This window comes from Aotus nancymaae, unplaced genomic scaffold (genome assembly GCF_030222135.1).
Source record: "Aotus nancymaae isolate 86718 unplaced genomic scaffold, 86718_ANA_hifiasm-v0.15.2.pri h1tg000007l, whole genome shotgun sequence".
Taxonomy (NCBI): Eukaryota; Metazoa; Chordata; class Mammalia; order Primates; family Aotidae; genus Aotus; species Aotus nancymaae.
Genome location: NW_026988418.1, coordinates 64,358,734 through 64,375,686, shown reverse-complemented (window position 1 = coordinate 64,375,686; position 16,953 = coordinate 64,358,734).

Below are 16,953 nucleotides of genomic sequence, written 5' to 3'. Positions count from 1 at the left end.
AGCTGGGAGATATTCCCACTATTCTTTCTGCAAAAAGTCACAAAATATGGAAGGGGAAACAGGGAAGGGGAAGGGGAAATGCTGGATATAGAACTGGGTTATTTTCACTGTGACATGATAATGAAGCACAAAGACTGGGGAGTCTCCTTCCAGGTCACTGAGGGCTGTAGGACTGGAGGAGCCACACCCCTGGTCTCACAACTGAAAATGAATTTCAGCACTGGCAAGGAACCCAGAGGGCTGACCCTCTGGAGCAGTGGTTTTCTATCCTGAGAGTTGGGCAAAGGTGCCTAAGAAGCCATCAGAGGAGGAAAGTGGCTGAGCAGCCTCTGAGCCCCAACCACCCCCGTGCTCCCTGAGCAGTTCTGCTTTCATCTATCCTATTTACTGCTATTCCGTTTAAAACTTCATTTGAATAAAGACTTTTGCTGCCATATATGCATGCCCACACACTTTCACACATATATCTGTTTGCTAGACCCTTTCTTTTTTTATAGCTTACCTTATTTTTCTACTAGAAAAAATATGCAAAACACAAGGGTCATGTCTGGCTTAATTTATATCCTATGAGTTCAAAGACAGTTGGTGTGCCCTGGTTGAGAGGAGAAGAAGGAGAGAGTATCCGGAGAAGGCTACAGCTCTTAGAGAATGACCAGCTTCTATAGATAATTTTATACATCACCATTACAAGCACTATACCTTTCTAAGCCTTCTGAATCTCTGTAACTGACTTTTCTTCTAGAAGTTGAATCTTAAAACAACACTTGCCAATACCTTCTCCAAATTTATCAAGGATGCCCATCCCCCAGTTAGCCTGGCTATACCCTGACATATTTGTTCTTTGAAGCTCAGGTGTGGGATGGGCTTCAAAAGGAGCGTCTTGTCATTCACAGACAGTTAAATTACTTCTGAGGACAAGAAAAGAGAATAATGCTGCATGATGATTTATAAGTTCCTGATTCTTGGCTCATAGCTGGCAGTCCTTTGGTGATAGATGGGAGAGGATAGAGGGGTACAGTCCAGGTTGGATTGGGGATGTGCCTGGGAGATATCATAGCCATTGCAGCCATCAGAGGACATAGCGGTGTTTCCTGAGAGATTTCTCACTCTGCTCTCTCTGAGTTGGGGCAGGAGGACAAGAAAACTCTGGGCTACGGTGTCATCCAGTCTTGGTGGTTTCTCACTATCCATATCCATCTGAGCTCCAAGAAGATGAAACCTAAACAAGAGTCACAGCCTCATGCTGAAATCAAGAGTCTGCTGCACAAGGAGACCACTGCTTGTACATCCTCCTGGGGCCTACCTGTCTCTCAACCACTGAGTGAGTTAAGGTTGTGATAGTTCCTGTGTAGCTGATAGACCTGGGCCAGTCTCTTAACGGCTTTTGAACTCAGACTCCAAATCTGAAAAATCAGGAATATTGGCTAGGTGTTTTCTAAGGAACATACTGAGCATAATAACTAATATTTATAGTATACTCTAAACTTTATAAAACTTTTCCACACAGTTTCTCATTTGCTTCTCATTTAGTTGTAAAGTAGAAACCATCCCCATGGCACAGATGAAAAACCTAAGACTCAAAGATGCTAAACGACTTTCACAAAGTGTGCCTGTGAATGCCTTTAGGTTTCCAACATTCCATTATTTATTTCCATTACATCATACTCTTAGCTCTAAGATTTCATAATTCAGTATTTTTCTTCTGGAGATGTATCTCTCTCTCTCTCTCTCTCTATATATATATATATATATATATCTCCATCCGAAGTACAGCAACTTCAAAGACAGAAGGAACATCAGCCCACACAGATGAGAAAGAACCAGCACAAGAACTCTGGCAACTCAAAATGCCAGAATGCCTTCTCACCTCCAAACAACCACACTAGTTCCCCAGCAATGGCTCTTAACCAGACCAAAATGGATGAAATGACAGAAAGAAACAGAATTTATATATACACAGTTATATATATATATTTATATATAATTGCAGCTATGTATAAAAACATATTTAATTACACTTACAATAATCAACCATAATTCTGCCTTATCTTTGGGGCTTACTCCAATGTGATACAGATTGGAAAGCTTGCATCCATGGTAGCCGCATGCTGGTACCATTGTCCCAGATGCCATACTGTCGAACAGTTTGGTTTTCACGTAATCTGTGATATATTACGCATACTTGAATTAGACCCTAGTAATTATATGGGCTCTTGACAATATATACCCAATTTCTGAAACCTAGATTTTATTTCATATTTAATATGACTAGTTTTTTTTAACTTTTATTTTAGTTTTGGGGGTACATATGGAGTTTTGTTACATAGATAAACACATGTCACAGGGGTTTGTTGTGCAGGTGATATTATTTCATTACCCAAGTATTTAACCCAATACCCAATAGTTTTTTTCTTGCTTCTCTTCCTCCTCCCAAACTCCAGTCTCAAGTAGACCCAGGGTCTGTTATTTCCTTCTTTGTGTTCATAAGCTCTTATCATTTAGCTCCCACTCACAAGTGAGAACATGCAGTATTGTTTTGTCTGTGCCCGCATTAGTTCATCTAGGATAAAAGTCTCAAGCTCTATCCATGTTCCCACAAAAGACATAATCTCATTTTTTATGGCTGCATAATATTTCATGGTATATGTGTAACACATTTTCTTTATCCAATCTATCATTGATGGGCATTTATGCTGATTCCATGTCATTGCTCTTATGAATAATGCTGCAATGACCCTGTGTGTGCGTGCATCTTTGTGGTAGAATGATTTATATTCCTCTGAGTATATATCCAGTAATGGGATTGCTGGGTCAAATGGTAATTCTGGTTTCAGCTCTTTGAGGAATTGCCATACTGCTTTCCACAATGGTTAAACTAATTTACTCTCCCATCAGCAGTGTATAAGCATTCCCTTTTCTCTGCAGCCTCACCAACATCTATTGTTTTTTGGCTCCTTAATAGTAGCCATTCTGACTGGCATAAGATAGTATCTCATTGTGGTTTTGATTTGCATTTCTCTAATGATCAATGATATTGAGATTTTTTTCATGTACCTGTTGACCACACGTATGTCTTCTTTTGAGAACTGTTTGTTCATGTCCTTTGCCCACTTTTTAATGGGGTTGCTTTTCTCTTGTAAATTTGTTTAAGTTCCTTATAGATTCTGGATATTAGACTTTGGTCAGATGCATAGTTTGCAGATATCTTTTCCCATTCTGTAGGTTGTCTGTTTACTCTGTTGACTGTTTCTTTTGATGTGCAGAAGCTCTTAAGTTTAGCTCTTAATTAGGTCCCAGTTGTCAATTTTTGCCTTTGTCACAATTGCTTTTGGTGTCTTTGTCATGAAATCTTACCCATTCCTATGTCCAGGATGGTATTTCCTAGGTTATCTCCCAGAGTTTTTTAAAGGTTTAGGTTTTAGATTTAAATATTTCATCCAACTTGAGTTGATTTTTGTATATGGTGTAAGGAAGGGGTCCAGTTTCAGTCTTCTGCATATTGATAGCCTGTTATCTCAGTACCATTTATTGCATATGAAGTCTTTCCCCATTACTTGTTTACGTCAGCTTTGTTGAAGATCAGATGGTCATAGATGTGTAGCCTTATTTCTGGGCTCTCTATTCAGTTCCATCGGTCTATGTGTCTGTTTTTGTACCAGTATCATAGCCTTGTAGTATAGTTTGAAGGTGAGCAACGTGATGTCTCCAGCTTTGTTCTTTTTGCTTAGGATTGTCTTGTCTATTCAGGTTCTTTTCTGGTTCTATATGAATTTTAAAATACATTTTTTTAGTTCTGTAAAGAATGACATTGGTGATTTGATAAAAATAGCACAGAATCTGTAATTTGCTTTGGGCAGTATAGCCATTTTAATGATATGGATTCTTCCTATTTATGAGCATGGAATATTTCTCCATTTGTTTGTGTCTTCTCTGATTCCTCTGAGCAGTGTTTTGTAATTCTTGTTGTAGAGCTCTTTAACCTCCTTGGTTAGCTATAGTCTAGATTACTAGGGATTTTTTTCATTTTGTGGTAATTGTGAATGGAATTTCCTTTCTGGTTTGGCTGTTGTTGGTGTATACGAATGCTAGTGATTTTTGTATTGTACAACTTTGCTGAAGTTTTGTTTTTCAGTTGGAGGAGCATTTGGGTTGAGACCATGGGGTTTTCTAGCTATAGAATCATGTAATCTGCAGAAATGGTTTGACTTTCTTTCTTCCTCTTTGGTTGCCCTTTATTTATTTCTCTTGCTGGATTGCTTTGGCTAGGACTATGTTGAATAAGAGTGGTGAGAGAGGGCATCTTTGTCTTGTACTGGTTTTCAAGGAGAATGCTTACAGATTTTTCCCATTCAATATAATGATTTTGGAGTTTTGAAAACCCATTTGTTGTCCCACAGCCAGTGAATGGCTTTTCGAAACTCCAGAAATATCCAGATTATATGAAGGCAAATATTAAAATTTTTATTTTATTTTATTTTATTTACTTTAGGTTCTGGGTTACATGTGCAGGTCATGCAACGTTGTTGCATAGGTGCATACATAACCAGGTGGTTTGCTGCCTCTGTTTCCCCCTTTGTCTATATCTGGCATTTCTCCCCATGTTATGCCTCCCCACCCTCCCCACCCCCTGCTGTCCCTTCCCTATCCCCTCCAACCTGCCCCCAGTGTGTGATGCTCCTCTCCTTGAGTCCACGTATTCTCATTGTTCAACACCCGCCTATGAGTGAGAACATGTGGTGTTTGGTTTTCTGTTCTTGTGTCAGTTTGCTGAGAATGATGTTTTCCAGATCCATCCAAGTCCCTACAAAGGACATGAACTCATCATTTTTTATGGCTGCATAGTATTCCATGGTGTATATGTGCCACATTTTCTTTGTCCAGTCTATCATTGATGGGCATTTGGGTTGGTTCCAGATCTTTGCTATTGTACACAGGGCTGCAATGAACATATGTGTGCATGTGTCTTTATAGTAGAAAGATGTATAGCTCTTTGGGTATATACACAGTAGTGGGATTGCTGGGTCAAATGGAATTTCTATTTCTAGATCCTTGAGAAATTGCCACACTGTCTTCCACAATAGTTAAACTAATTTACACTCCCACCAACTGTGTAAGAGTGTTCCTATTTCTCCACATCCTCTCCAGCATCATTGTCTCCAGATTTTTTAATGATCCCCATTCTAACTGGCCTGAGATGATACCTCAACGTGGTTTTGATTTGCATTTCTCTAATGACCAGTGATGATGAGCATTTTTTCATATGTTTGTTGGCCTCATATATGTCTTCTTTTGAAAAGTGTCTGTTCATATCCTTCACCCACTTTTGAATGGGGTTTTTTGTTTTTTTCTTGTATATCTGTTTTAGTTCTTTGTTGATTCTGGATATTAGACTTTGTCAGATGGGAAGATTGCAAAAATTTTTTCCCATTCTGTTGGTTGCTGGTTTGCTCTAATGATGGTTTGTTTTGCTCTACAGAAGCTCTAAATTGTAATTAGATCCCATTTATCTATCTTGGCTTTTGTTGCCATTGCTTTTGGTATTTTTTCATGAAGTCCTTGCCTATGCCTATGTCCTGGATGGTTTTGCCTACGTTTTCTTCTAGGGTTTTTATGATGTTAGGTTCTATGTTTAAATCTTTAATCCATCTGGAGTTAATTTTAGTGTAAGGTGACAGGAAGTGGTCCAGTTTCCGCTTTCTGCACATTGCTAGCCAGTTTTCCCAACACCATATATTAAACATGGAGTCTTTTCCCCATTGCTTATTTTTCTCACGTTTGTCAAAGATGAAATGGTTGTAGATGTGTGATGTTGCTTCTGAGGTCTCTGTTCTGTTGCATTGGTCTATGTCTCTGTTTTGGTACCAGTACCATGCTGTTTTGATTTCTGTAGCCTTGTAGTATAGTTTGAAGTCCAGCAGTGTGATGCCTCCAGCTTTGTTCTTTTTGCTTATGATTGTCTTGGCTATGTGGGCTCTCTTGTGATTCCATCTGAGGTTTAAAGTGGTTTTTTTCCAGTTTTGTGAAGAAGGTCATTGGTAGCTTGATGGGGATAGCGTTGAATCTATAAATTACTCTGGGCAGTATGGCATTTTCATGATATTGATTCTTCCTAACCATGAGCATGGCATGTTTTTCCATCTGTTTGTGTCCTCTCTTATCTCTTTGAGTAGTGGTTTGTAGTTCTCCTTGAAGAGGTCCTTTACATGCTGTGTTAGTTGCATTCCTAGGTATTTTATTCTCTTTGTAGCAATTGTGAATGGGAGTTTGCTCTTGATTTGACTCTCTGTCTGTTATTGGTATATAGGAATGCTTGTGATTTCTGCACATTGATTTTGTATCCTGAGACTTTGCTGAAGTTGCTTATCAGTTTGAGAAGATTTTGGGCTGAGACGATAGGGTCTTCTAAGTATACAATCATGTCATCTGCAAATCAACAGTTTGACTTTCTCCTTTCCTAATTGAATACCCTTTATTTCTTTTTCTTGCCTGATTGCTCTGGCTAGAATTTCCAATACTATATTGAATAGAAGTGGTGAGAAAGGGCATCCTTTTCTAGTGCCTGATTTCAGAGGGAATTCTTCCAGCTTTTGCCCATTCAGTATGATATTGGCTGTGGGTTTGTCATAAATAGCTTTTATCATTTTATGATACTTTCCATCAATACCTAGTTTATTGAGAGTTTTTAGCATGAAGGGCTGTTGAATTTTGTTGAAGGCCTTCTCTGCATCTATTGAGATAATCATGTGGTTTTTGTCTTTGGTTCCGTTTATGTGACAGATTACGTTTACGGAGTTGCATATGTTGAACCAGACTTGCATCCCTAGGATGAAGCCTACTTGATTATGATGAATAAGCTTTTTAATGTGCTGTTGCATTTGGTTTGCCAGTATTTTATTGAATATTTTTGCATCAATGTTCATCATGGATATTAGCCTGAAGTTTTCTTTTTTTGTTGAGTCTCTGCCTGGTTTTGATATCAGGATGATGTTGGTCTCATAAAATGAGTTAGGGAGGATTCCCTCTTTTTGTATTGTTTGATATAGTTTCAGAAGGAATGGAACCAGCTCCTCTTTGTATGTCTGGTAGAATTCAGCTGTGAACCCATCTGGACCTGGACTTTTTTTGGTTGGTAGGCTATTGATTGCTGCCTCAATTTCAGGCCTTGTTATTGGTCTATTCAGGATTTCAACTTCTTCCTGGTTTAGTCTTGGTAGAATGCAAGTGTCCAGAAATTTATCCATTTCTTCCTGGTTTACTGGTCTGTGTGCATAGAGCTGTTTGTAGTAATCTCTGATGGTAGTTTGTATTTCTGTGGAATCAGTGGTGATATCCCCTTTATCATTTTTTATCACATCTATTTGATTATTCTCTGTTTTCTTTTTTATTAATCTGGCTAGTGGTCTATTTTGTTGATCTTTTCAAAAAATAAGCTCCTGGATTTATTGATTTTTTGAAGGGTTTTTTTCATCTCTATCTCCTTCAGTTCAGCTCTGATCTTAGTTATTTCATGTCTCCTGACAGGTTTTGAGTTTTTTTGATCTTGCTCCTCTAGCTCTTTCAATTTTGAGGATAGGGTGTCAATTTTAGATCTTTCCTTGTTTCTCATGTGGGCATTTATTGCTATAAATTTCCCTCTCGACACTGCTTTAAATGTATCCCAGAGTTTGTGGTAAGTTGTGTCTTCATTCTGATTGGTTTCGAAGAACATCTTTATTTCTGCCTTCATTTCATTGTTTATCCAGTCGACAGTCAGAAGCAAGTTGTTTGGTTTCCAAGTGGTTGTGCAGATTTGAGTGTGTTTCTTGATCCTGAATTCTAATCTGATTGAGCTGTTGTCTGATGATAGACTGTTATGATTTCCATTCTTTTACATTTGCTAAGGAATGATTTGCTTCGAATTATATGGTCAATTTTAGAGTAAGTGCGATGTGGTGCTGAGAAGAATGTATATTCTGTGGATTTGGGGTGGAGTGTTCTGTATATGTCTATTAGGTCTGCTTGGTCCAGCTCTGCATTCAAGTCTTGGATGTCCTTGTTAATTTTCTAGCTCATTGATCTGTCTAATATTGACAGTGGAGCGTTGATGTCTCCCACTATTATTGTGTGGGAGTCTATATCTCCTTTTATGTCGTTAAGAACTTGCTTTATGTATCTGGGTGCTCCTGTGTTGGGTGCATATATATTTAGGAGAGTTAGCTCTTCTTGTTGGATTGATCCTTGTACCATTATGTAATGCCCTTCTGTCTCTTTTGGTCTTTGTTGGTTTGAAGTGTGATTTATCAGAGACTAGGATTGCAACCCCTGCTTTTTGTTGTTCTCCATTTGCTTGGTAAATCTTCTTCCATCCCTTTATTTTGAATCTGTGTGTGTCTTTGTGTGTGAGATGGGTTTTCTGAATACAGCACACCAATGGGTCTTGACTTTTTATCCAGTTTGCCAATCTGTGTCTTTTGATTGGGGTGTTTAGTCTGTTTACATTCAATGTTAATATTGTTATGTGTGAATTTGATCCTGCCATTTTGTTACTGGCTGGTTTTCTTGCCCGTTAGTTGACTCATTTTCTTCATTGCATTTTTGGTCTTTGCCATTTAGTGTGCTTTTGCAGTGGCTGGTACTTGTTCCTTTCCATACTTAGTGTTTCTTTCAGTAGCTCTTATAAGACAGGCCTAGTGGTGACAAAATCTCTCAGCAATTGCTTATCCATAAAGGATTTTATTTCTCCTTCACTTATGAAGCTTAGTTTGGCTGGATATGAAATTCTAGGTTGAAAGTTCTTTTCTTTAAGGATGTTGAATATTAGCCCCCACTCTCTTCTGGCTTGTAGGGTTTCTGCTGAGAGATCCACTGTGAGTCTGACTGGCTTCCCTCTGTGGGTGGCCTGACCTTTCTCTCTGGCTGCCCTTAGCATTTTTTCCTTCATTTCAACCTTGGTGAATCTGACAATTATGTGCCTTGGGGTTGCTCTTCTTGAGGAATATCTTTGTGGAGTTCTCTGTATTTCTTGAATTTGAATGTTGGACTGCCTTGCTAGGCTGGGGAAGTTCTCCTGGATAATGTCCTGGAGTGTGTTTTCCAGCTTGGATTCATTCTCCCTGTCATATTCAGGTACACCAATCAAGCGTAGATTAGGTTTTTTTTCACATAATCCCATATTTCTTGGAGGTTTTATTCATTTCTTTTCACTCTTTTTTCTCGTCGTGCCTTTTCTTTTTATTTCATTGAGTTGATCTTCAATCTCTGATATCCTTTCTTCTGCTTGATCGATTCGGCTATTAAAACTTGTGTTTGCTTCATGTAGTTATCATGCTGTTTCTTTCAACCCCATCAAGTCGTTTATGTTCTTCTCTAAGTTGGTCATTCTAGTCAGCATTTCGTCTAACCTTTTTTCAAGGTTTCTCATTTCTTTGCAATGAGTTAAAATGTGTTCCTTTAGCTCAGAAAAGTTTGTTATTATCCACCTTCTGAAGCCTGTTTCTATCAATTTGTTGCACTCTTTCTCAGTCATGTTGTGTTCCTGTGTTGTTGAGGAGTTGTGATGCCTTGAAGGAGGAGAGGTGTTCTGGTATTTGATGGTTTCATCTTCTTTGTGCTGGTTTTTTCCCATCTTCATTGATTTATCTGTCTGTGATCTCAGAGAGCTGTCTGTTGAGGTCGCTTGTCTGCTTGTCGAGGCACTACTCCAAATATTAAAATATTTAAACACTTATGCTTATTTCTAAGATAAAATAATAATAGGAATAAAATTATATGACAAATTTTCTTATTAAAGATGATGTTCTGGCAGTGAGCTTAGTTGCTATCTCCACTGCTCCATCTTCTGTGTTCCAGGAGTCCCTAGGTGACTCTACTGCAGTCTCTGTCTGCCATCCTGTGAACTGCAGGTACTGGGTGATCCATAGAAAAGACTCCAGAACATTTGGAGACTAGGAAGTATACTTGTTGATTCCACCATGCTGTCATGCCTGCTGGCATACATGAGTGAACATAGATCTTGATGAAACACTTTGGCCAGAACCACCCATTGGAATGTTGTGGCCAGTAGACTAGGAACACTTTGGCCCCAATACTGGAGCAGGTTTCTAACCTTGAGAGACCGGAGAATAAGGTCCGAGGCTGAGTACCAGCCCCCCAGAGTTAGAGCATGCAGATCAGAAGTGCTGAGCTGAGACTTCACCCTATAAAACTTTCCAGATATGAATCCAGTTGACTGAACCCACCTCATGTCACAATTAAACCCCCAAGGGCATCAAAGAAGATAAAAGCCAAAAAAAAAAAATCCAAAGTACAGCATCTTCAAAGACTGAGGGATGATCAGTTCACATAGATGAGAAAAAAGGCAGTGTAAGAACTCTGGCAATTCAAAAAGCCAGAATGTCTTCTTACCTCCAAATGACCATACTGGTTCCTTGGAAATGGCTTTTAACTAGGCTGAAATGGCTGAAATGACAGGAAAAGGATTCAGAATATGGATAGGAACAAAGATCATTGACAGTCAGGAGAAAGTCAAAACCCAATCCAAGGAATCTAAGGAATACAAGGCAGTGATACAGAAGATGAAAGATGAAATGGCTATTTTAAGAAAGAACCAAATTGATCTGATAAAGCTGAAAAATTCACTTCAAGAATCTCATAATACAATGCAAGTATTAACAGCAGAATCAACCAAGCTGAGGTAAGAATCTCAGAGCTTGAAGACTAGTTCTCTGAAATAACTCAGTCAGACAAAAATAAAGAAAAAACAATAAGGAAGAATGAACAAAACCTCTGAGAAATATGGAATTATGTGAAAAGATCAATCTATGACTCATTGGCATCCTTGAAAGAGAGGCAGAGAAGACAAGCAACTTGAAAAACATATTTGAGAATACCATCCATTAAAGTTTCCCCAGCCTTGCTAGAGATACCAACATTTAAATTCAGAAAATGCAGAGAACCCTTGTGAGACACTATATAAGATGATCATCCCCAAGTCACATAGTAATCAGATTCTGCAAGGATGAAAAAGTGTTGAAGGTAGTTAAAGAGAAAGGATGAGACAGTGATAAAGAGAACTCCACCAGCCCAACAGCAGACCTTTCAGCAGAAACCCTATAAGCCATAAGACATTGGAGGCTATATTTACCATCTGTAAAGAAAAGAAATTTCAACCAATAATTTTATATCCAACTAAACTAAGCTTCATGAGCAAAGAAGAAATAAGATCACTTTCAGAGAAGCAAATGCTAAGGGAATTCATTACCACCAGTTCTGCCTTACAAGAGGCCCTTAAAGGAATGCTAAAAATGGAAATAAAAGACTGTTACAAGCCCAACACAAAAACACACTTAAGCACAGAGACCACTGACACTATAAAACAACCACACAAATGAGTCTGCATAACCAGCTAACAACATGACAATAGAATCAAATCTTCACATACCAATATTAACCTTCATTGTAAACAGGCAAAATGTCTCAATTAAAAGGCACAGGGTAGCAAGTTAGACAAAGAAGCAAGACCCAACTGTATGTCATCTTCATGAGAACCATTTGACATGCTATGACATCCAGAGGCTCAAAGTAAAGAAGTGGAGAAAAATCTATCAAGCAGACAGAAAACAGAGAAAAGTAGGAGTTACTATTCTAATTTTTGACAAAACAAACTTTAAACCAACAAACATCCAAAACAACAAAGAAGAGCAGTACATAATGGTAAAGGGTTCAATTCAACAAGAAGACATAGCTATCCTAAATATATATGCACTCAACACAGGAGCACCCAGGTCCATATAGCAAGTTCTTACAGACCTGCAAAGAGACTTAGATAACCACACAATATTAGTGAGAGACTTCAATACCCCACTGCCAGATCATTGAGATAGGAAACTAACAAAGATATTTGGTACCTGAACCTGACACTTGACCAAATGGGCCTAAACAACATCTAGAGAACTCTCCACACAAACCAACAGAATATACATTCTTCTCATCTGTACATGGCACATACTCTAAAATTAACCAGATAATTGGCCATAAAACAACACTCAGCAAACTAAAAAATACCAAAATCATGCCAAACACACTCTCAGACCACAGTGCAATGAAAATAGAAATCAGTATGAAGAAAATCACTCAAAAACACACAACTACATGGAAATTAAACAACCTGCTCCTGAATGACTTTTGGGTAAACAATGAGATTAAAGCATAAATCAAGTAATACTTTGAAACTAATGAGAACAAAGATACAATATACTAAAATCTCTGGGAAACAGCTAAAGCAGTATTAAGAGGAAAGCTTATAGCACTAAATGCTCACATGCTCACATCAAAAAGGTAGAAATATCACAAATTAACAACTAACATCATACCTGAAGGAATTAGAAAAACAAGAGTGAAGTAACCCAAAAGCTAGCAGAAGACAAGGAATAACCAAAATAAGAGTTGAACTGAAGGAAATTAAGATGAAAAAACCATATAAAAGATCAACAAATTAAAGGGCTGGTATGGGGGAGTAGGGGAGAGACAGCGGTGGGTGGGGAGGGAGGGGAGGAGAGGGAGGCATGACATGGGGAGAAATGCCAGATAAAGTAAAATAAATAAAATTTTTTAAAAGAGAATAAATAAGATTGATAGACTGCTAGCTAGACTGGTAAATAAAAAAAGAGAGAAGAGCCAAATAAACATAATCAGAAATGACAAAAGGGACATTACAAATAACCCCACAGAAACACACCAACTCTCAGAGACTGCTATGAACACCTCTATGCACACAAAATAGAAAACCTAGAGGAAATGGATAAATTCTTGGAAACATACAACCTCCTGAGTGTGAACCAGGAGGCAATTGAATCCCTGAACAGACCAATAGTAGGTTCCAAAATTAAATCAGTAATAAAAATCCCACCAACCAGAAAAAGCACAAGACCAGATGGATTTATGGCCAAATTCTACCAGATGTATAAAGAAGAGCTGGTACCATTTCTATTGAAACCATTCCAAAAAATTAAGAGGGAGGGTCTCCACTCTAACTGCTTGTATGAGACCAGCATGATCCTAATACCAAAACCTGGGAGAAACAAAAACCCAAAAAGAAAACTTCAGGCCAATATCCCTGATTAACATAGACACAAAACTCTTTTACAAAATACTGGCAAATTGAATGCAGCAGAACATCAAAGAGCTAATCCATCATGATTAGCAGGCTTTAACCCTGGGATGCAAGGTTTGTTCAACATACAGAAATCAGTAAATGCAATTCATCACATAAACAGAACTGAAAACAAAAAACACATGATTATCTCAATAGATACAGAAAATGTTTTTGATAAAATTCAACATCCCTTCATGTTACAAACCCTCAACAAGCTAGGGAACATACCTCAACATTGTAAGAACCATCTATGACAAACCCACAGCCAACATCATACTCAATGGGCAAAAGCTGGAAGCATTCCCCTTAAGAACTACAACAAGACAAGGATGCCCACTCTCACCACTCCTATTCGAATAGTACTGTAAGTCCTAGCCAGAGCAATTAGGCAGGAGAAAGAAATAAAAGGCAACCAAATAAAAAGAGAAGAAGTCAAACTATCCTTGTTTGCCAACAATATGATTCTATAACTAGAAAACCCCATACTCTCTGCCCAAAAGCTCCTAGATCTGATAAACAACTTTAGCAAAGTTTCAGCATACATAAAATCAATATACAAAAATTAGTATAATTTATAGACATCAAGAACTTCTAAGCTGAGAACCAAATCAAGAATGCAACCCTATTCACAAACATCACAAAGTGAATAAAATACCTAGGAATACAGTTAACTAGGGAAGTGAAAGATCTCTACAAAAAGAATAACAAAACACTGCTCAAAGAAATTAGAAATGACAGAGACAAATGGAAAACATTCCATGTTCATAAATTGAAAGAATAAATATTGTTAAAATGACGATATTGCCCAAAGCAATCACAGATTCTATGCTATTTCTATCAAACTACCAACATCATTCTTCACAGAACTAGAAAAAAGCTATTTTAAAATTCATTTGTAGCCAAAAAAGAGCCCAAATAGCCAAGACAATTCTAAGCAAAAAGAACAAATCTGGAAGCATCATGTTACCCAACCTCAAACTATACTACAAGGCTATAGTAACAAAAACAGCATGTTACTGGTACAGAAACAGACACATAGACCAATGGAACAGAATAGAGATAATGCTGCACACCTATAACCATCTGATCTTCAACAAAGCTGACAAAAACAAGCAATTTGGAAAGGACTTCATATTCAATAAATGGTACTGGAGTAACTGGCTATCCGCAAGCAGAAGACTGAAACTGGACCCCTTCCTTTACCATTATACCATATCAACTTTACCCTTATACCATATACCAAAATCAATTCAAGATAGATTAAAGATTTAAATCTAAAATGTAAAACTTAAAAAGTCCTGAGAAATAACCTAGGAAATACTATTCTGGACAAAGGCCCTGGTAAATATTTCATGATGAAGAGACCAAAGGCAATTGTGACAAAAACAAAAATTGATAAGTGGGACCTAATTAAACCAAAGAGCTTCTGAACAGAAAGGGAAACTATCAACAGAGTAAACAGACAACATATGTCATGTGAGGAAATATCTGCAAACTGTGCATCTGACAAAGGTCTGATATACAAATCTATAAGAGAGTTAAACTAATTAACAAGCAAAAACCAAACAACTCCGTTAAAAAGTAAGCAAAATGAATAGACATTTATCAAAAGACACACATGTAGCCAACAAGCATATAAAAAAATACTCAGTATTACTAATTATTAGAGAAATGCAAATCAAAACCACAATGAGATACTATCTCTCACCAGTCAATATGCCTATTATTAAAAAGTCAAAAAATAACAGGTATTGGTGAGGCTGCAGAGTAAAGAGAATTGTTATACACTGTTGGTGGGAACGAAAATTAGTTTAGCCAGTGTGGAAAACAGTTTGTGGATTTCTCAAAGAACATAAAACAGAATTGCCTTTTGGCCCAGCAATCCCATTACTGGGTACATATCCAAAGAAATATAAATTGTTCTACCATAAAGACACATGCATGTGTTTGTTCATCATAGCACTATTTACGATAACAAAGACATGGAATCAATCTAAATGCTCATCAATGATAGATTGGATAAAGAAAATGTGATACATATACAACATGGAATACTATGCAGTCATAAAAAAGAATTAGATTATGTTCTTTACAGCAACATGGATGCAGGTAGAAGGCCTTATCCTATGCCATTTAATGCAGGAACAGAAAACCAAATATCACATATTCTCACTTATAAGTGGGAGCTCAACATTGAGTACAAATGGACACAAAGAAGAGAACAACAGACACTAGGGCCTACTTGAGGGTGGAGGGGGAAGGAGGGAGAGGATCAAAAACCACTATTGGCCACTACACTTATTACCTGGGTATGAAATCATCTGTATATCAAAACCCTGTCACATGCAATTTACCTATATAATAAATCTGCACATGTACACTTGAACCTAAAATGAAAGTTAAGAGTGATGTTCTATTGCATTTTCTTCAAAACTTTACCCTTAAAACTCGTAGGCAAAATCCAACGTACTACTACTTAACTTTAGTCTCTCATTTGACATTTCCAATCTTATAATTCTCACAAAATTTATGCCTCCTTTAATACATTTGGAAGTTCCATCTGTATTCTCATATTTCAACAGTGATTATCTTCCAAGGATAAAACAGACCTACTCACTTAAAAGGCCTTTTTAGAAAAGGCCTAAATGGAGACTCAATTCACAATGTCTGTATGAGGTTTTGTCTATTTAGAATGTATTTTGGCAAGTACTACTGCATGATAGTGGAGCACTGATAATCTGTATTCCCACTATTTGTCTGACCAAGTTCAAGTTTCCTAAACTCTCAGGTTCTATTATCATCTATCATGGTGATCAATATACCCTGCATCGAGAAGATCATGCCATGAGTCTGAGCTTCTGCTAAATGCCTTTTTTTAAAAATATATATATATATATATTTTATTGCATTTTAGGTTTTGGGGTACATGTGCTAAATACCTTTTCTAATGTACTTTTTTCAAAGTTTTTGAGCATTCTTTTAGATTATTCAATAATATGGGGTTCCCTGACATTGTTTTATTCTCTATTTGTTTTTGTTCTTGACCCTCAAAATGAATTATAAATATCTGATGGTCAGAAACAGAATTAATTCTCAATAAAATCTAATAGGTATGGGTATAAGTGGGCACGTTCTCTATCAAACCCCTAATCCCAAGAAACAGCCACCTCTAGTTGTCCGGCACTTGGATCAGCTCTTCCAAGTGAAATGAGAGAAAGAAGCACATTAAAGGAAAAATATTCTCTATTAAAATGGTCATCTATTTTGCTGTGAGCAATTTGTCTTGACATAGTCTTCCCGATATTCCTAAGATTTAAGATTCCTCCTTATCACTTCTCCCTATATAGATGTTCAATCAACCTATCTCTTTCCTCCCCTTACTCTCTCTGCCTATCCCAAATCTCTGATTCCCCCAACTTTCAGGCCTCACATTACCTGAAACTATTCAAATATTTATAGAATACTTCTTATGTGCCAGACCCAAGAGCAGGTGCTAAAAATACAGTCATGAGTAAGATCACCCAACATACACAGAGTAACACAGAACCTACAGAGCTTTGAGTCTAGTGGGGAAAACAGTTAAAAACAAGGAATGACAGAGGGTGGAGAGATGCCTGTGGGCAATGTGAGCACAGAGCAGGAGTAACTGGTCCTGCATTGGAAGAGTTTCTAGTGCTATGATGGATGAGTAATTAGGTGAACAGGTGAGAGGATATTCTAAAGTCAGTGCCTGAGAGAGAACTAGATTGATTTGTTTGAGCAAAACTCAAAGGAATCCACATCCAGTGTTATCCAGTGTGAGGAGATCTTGTGAGTGGGGA